The sequence below is a fragment of the Orcinus orca genome, chromosome 9 (assembly GCF_937001465.1).
Source record: "Orcinus orca chromosome 9, mOrcOrc1.1, whole genome shotgun sequence".
In the NCBI taxonomy this organism is placed as follows: domain Eukaryota; kingdom Metazoa; phylum Chordata; class Mammalia; order Artiodactyla; family Delphinidae; genus Orcinus; species Orcinus orca.
Window position 1 is genome coordinate 6,821,440 of NC_064567.1, and position 4,909 is coordinate 6,826,348.

The 4,909-nt window shown below is 51.0% G+C and overlaps 1 non-coding gene across 1 annotated transcript; it reads right to left on the reverse strand.

Annotated features, from left to right (window-relative positions):
- Positions 1-2,738: 2,738 nt before the first annotated feature.
- On the reverse strand, positions 2,739-2,810 carry TRNAC-GCA (transfer RNA cysteine (anticodon GCA)). The gene has a single exon. It is a non-coding gene; the product is annotated as a tRNA-Cys (tRNA).
- Between the last annotated feature and the right edge of the window lie 2,099 nt (positions 2,811-4,909).

The following is a 4,909-nucleotide window of genomic DNA, read 5'->3' on the forward strand; positions in this document are numbered from 1 at the left end:
ACTGTGCCCTCCTCTGCTCTCGAGGCCGCTGTGACCTGCCTCCCTTCATTGACCCAAGGGGGTGACATTTTCAGTTTCAGCTACCGCGGGGGAAGAGGGTGGCAACCAGCGCCCCAGCACAGCTGATGGAGCTGGAACTGGTCCCCGACCAGGTAGGTGTCCTGGGGCACAACACCTGCCTATATGGACCCTCTCCCTCACCAGGCGAGCCCAGGTCGGCCCAGCCTGGTGGGCACCTTCCCTGGCAGAGACCCGGCAGGATTTCACCGGCGGGCTCCTGCTTCATATAGGACCCCCGGCCCGCAGTCTCCACCCCAATGACACCGGCTGCCACTCCAGGACCTCCTGGGAAGAGGACTTGTTTGAGCAGCTGTGCTAGGAAACAGGCCTGAGGGGCTGAAGTAGCCAAGGGCGTGCGCTCCGGGCTCGCAGGGACAGGCCCTTGGGCGGTGGGGCAGAAAGGAAGACCCCGAGAGAAGACACGCTGAGGACCGTCTGTGGGGGAGACCAACCCACGGAGACACTGGGGATGGGGAAGGCACAGCTCTTCCACGTTGTTTTAGTTAATTGTCGTTACCAAGAAAGAAGCCATAACTAAGCATAGTCAAATTTTTCAGTTACTCACGAAAGCAAGAGACTAGGGCTTTTCAGCCGGGTGAGGCGTGTTCTCGCTGAGCAGCGATCACAGGAACTGCTCCAGTGGTGGGAGAGGTAGGAGAGAGGACCAGCTGGGGCCTCCTCTACCCATTTGTTGCACAAAATGTTCAAAGGATGCTGTCAGTGCTGCTTTATGTTGAGGAAAAACTGGCAATTTTTACATCGTCATACCATAAAACAAATATTTGGACTTTCACGGCTTCCCTGGTGGCGCAGTGGTTGGGAGTCTGCCTGCCAATGCAGGGGACACGGGTTCGGGCCCCGGTCCGGGAAGATCCCACATGCCGCGGAGCAACTGGGCCCGTGTGCCACGTCTACTGAGCCTGCGCGTCTGGAGCCTGTGCTCCGCAACGAGAGAGGCCGTGACAGTGAGAGGCCCGCGCACCGCGATGAAGAGTGGCCCCCGCTCACCGCAACTAGAGAAAGCCCTTGCACAGAAACGAAGACCCAACACAGCCAAAAATAAATAAATAAATTTTTTTTAAAAAAAAGAGCATAGAAGAGGTGAAGTAGCCGTCTCAGAAAGTGAGACAGCAAAGGTATACAAGACTGCCCAGCTACGTTCAATGCTGACTTGAGATTTTGGTCACAGGTGAACTTCGTCAGCACGGTTGTATGATTTTCCCCAGCAGTGTTAGGCTGCTCGGATGTGGGCATGGAATAAGCGAATACCTGCACTGTGATTCTGCCAGGTGGGTACAATACAGGGAGAGAGGGCCAAACAGGTAAGAGATTTGCAAGACAGTGGTTGATGCGCTGGGTCATGGAATCCAAGCTGTGTGGGCAGGAGGAGAGAACACGAGGGGGAGGTGGGTGATGAAAAGCCAAACAGGAATAGGAAAGAGGACCTGACAAGGTCAGAAGATACAGGTAATGGTCAGATACTGTGCTTGAAATCAAGACCTCAAAGGTGGAAGCATCACTGATGATCACAGGATGTGCATCTCAAATGCCTACTTTCTATACTACAGCGCTGAGCTTAGGGCCACCTACCACCCACTGGTCTATGTGTCCCTTGAGAACAGGGATCCTGCCTCACTTTTCTTAATGATGCTCAGCCCTGAGCCTGAATCTAGTACATAGTAAGTGTTTAATAGATATTTGTTGAATGAAAGAAAGGGAAATAAATCCTATATGAACGGCTGTGCTAAGTATCCCTACCTCCTCAAAGAGGGAAATGAGTTCCTCTGAGTTTAGGGCAGAACAAAGGACAGAACTCAGGCGAGGTGGCTGAACCACAAGTAAAAAATTCCAGGTAGCTCCTTACAAGTTAAATGTTCTTCTACAAGCTTTTGTTCCTTAGAGCCTAGTGCTGACACTAGGACTGTCTCCATGTGCCCACCCTCTCCCTGAGCTGCTTCAATAAGGGCTTCCTTCTCACATCTGCACCTGGGGAAGGTTGGGGCAGGGGGCTGTAGGGAGAAGAGACAGGATGTGTAAGGGCCTGTAGAGGTCAGACACACAGGAGGGGAGAGTGGGGGAGGAGCCCAGGGCTAGTTCATGCCTTCAACAGACATTTCCTGAGCCCCTACCATGTTCCCACCAGTGCCAGGTGCTGGGGACCCCTAGCTGATTAAGACCTCAATCTTGGGACTTCCCTGGCGATATATCTGCCAAAGGACAACGTGGTCATCGTCCTGGTTTCAGGCCGCCAGGGTTAGTCTCTGCACCCAAGGCCAGGGGGCCTCTGTGGCTTGAGCTGCATGTGCAGACCAACAAAGAGAAATGATTGTCTTGTAAATGCCCTTGTGCACAGCAAGAGGGAGGGAAGGAGAAGGCAGCGAGGGCTGAGGGTCTAGGAGAGGGAGCGATGCTCAGCCCAGCTCATCACGCCATCAGGCAACAGTCTAGTGTCTCTCCTCCCCGTCTTGTCCTCCTCCAACCCAAAGAGTGCAGGGCCAGACAAGGTTTTGTTGTTTCAAGTTTCAATCTGATCACTGCCTCTAGCGATATCTGTTGAGTCTGTTTACCCAGCATCCATCTCTCCAGCTCTTTATTAATCCCCCATTTCTCACCTTTTCCCCCAAATACTCTCACCTGAGAGATGAGCTCTAAGGCTGGTCATGTGAGTGAAGAAAACAAGGGGGCACCCGGACTTGAACCAGGGACCTCTTGATCTGCAGTCAAATGCTCTACCCCTGAGCTATACCCCCAGTTACAACTGTCCTGCTAATATCATTTCATGTGCAGAATCATGTTGCGTTAACACTGACAGTCAGTGGCAGAGATTAAATTTCAACTGATAAAAAAAATTTTTAAGCAATTTAGATCAGAGAAGAAACTGACTTCCAGAAAATCAAAAGTTATCAGGACTCTCCCTTTTCTTTGCTTCCTTCTCAAATTAGCTTTAATCTCTCAAACCAATCTCTCCACGCAGCTGATACCCCACCTCCAGCACCCCTAGGCTCACATCTCCACACCGTGGTTGCCAGAGAGAGAAGGGCTTAACTCTGAAAAATCCTAGAGAAGGCCTGGCCTGGCTGGGTTGTAGTGCAACCAGGGGACAGGGTACTTAAGTGGTATAACCATTTCAGGAGTGATGTCACGTAAGAATGTATCTGCTCCCACTCAGAATACACATCTATAGTACAGGGAGGGAGGATGAGCCCCCAAAAGAAGTCAGGGGCAGCCAAGACATGGCCCCAGGGGGCCACCTCTGCAGCTCTGGGCCTCGCCGGTGGAGTCTACCATACGAAGCAGGAGAGCAGTCTATTGCTTCTGCGGCCTGGAGTCCTCAGAAGCCCTCCACAGCCACAGATTCCTTGACGGTTTTCACTCGTTTATCCAACAAGTACTTCGTAGGTGTCTACTGTGTGCCTGACCCTAACATCTGCACAGTTCTGGCCTCAGGAGCGGACAGCCTAGAGGAGATGTCTGACACGGCAACAAGTGATACTGACATGGTGAGAACCGGACGCTATGGGAACACAGAGAGAGAGAGCATTCATTAGAAGCCTGACCAGAGGCGGGGGTCATGACATGCTCCCCATTTGAAATGGGCTGTGCACTCTGAGGGGCTCATTTAATAAACAGGGGAGGTAGGGAAGGAATTCTGGGTGAAAATGGCACTAAGGACTAAGGAATCAGGTGAAGCTCTTGACAAGGTTCAAGAACGGCTGGTGCACACGGCTGGTGTTGGGTGAGGTAGGAGGGGGTCCTGGAGAGGAGATGGCACAGTCTGTAGGCAGCAGGACCCCCACAGGAACTGATGAGCCACGTGGGCCCTGGGTGTAACTCCAGGGAGAGAGAAGGGATAGTCAGATCCACCAATGTGTTGAGGCTGGAGCACTGACGGCAGGTCAAGAAGTTGGGGTTCAAGTCCTGATGTCGTCTCCATGTTCTGAATGTCCTCTCTTATTCACATCATAGCCCATTTGGCAGACAAGATCTTTGACCTTTCTATGCCTCTGTTTCCTCATCTGTTAAGTGGGGATTATAAAAGGCCCTACAATTGTGCGGATTAAATGAGATCCTTTAGAGCAGGAGTCAGCAAACTATAGCCCACAGCCAGGGTACAGCCCCAGGAGCAAAGAATGGTTTTGATATTTTCAAATGGCTGGAGGGTGGAAATGGTACAGAGTACGTGCTTAATAAACATTAGCTGTTATTTCTAATAATAATAATATATTGTGACATGTGAAAATTATAAGAAATGCAAATTTCAGAGTCCACCAAGTTTTATCAGAGCACAGCCGCTCTCACCCATCTGCAGCTGCCTTCCTCTACTAGGGCAGAGTTGAGTGGTTGCAACAGGGACCAAATGCCCATAAAACTAAAAATATGTACTCTCTGGCCCTTTTCAGAATAAAATGTGCTGACTCCTGACTTCGAGTCTTTATAGAGTTCTGCCGGATACATAACAAATACTTAATAAAAAGTAGCTATTGCCGGTATTATTATAGCCATGGGCAAACACCGTTCACTGAGGAGTCCGGAGTCTCTGATTCCCTCACTTTGGGGCATCATCAGCTCCAGCTCCCTCCTCTTCCCAGCTCTTCTACTTAGAGCTGACCAACTGCTCCTCGCTGGGGCGGCGTGAACGACGCGCAGGAACAGGGGTGGGCACGCGTCCTCGAGGAGCACGCACTGATTACACTGGTGGCAGGTATCTGGCCATGACTCTCGAAATGACGAAAGCACATAACTCTGACCCAGAAATGAGACTTCTAGAAACTTAAAGACATATGCACATATTTGTGGAATGATGTTTGTGCAAGGCTATTCCACTGCACCATTATTTGTAATTCCAAAA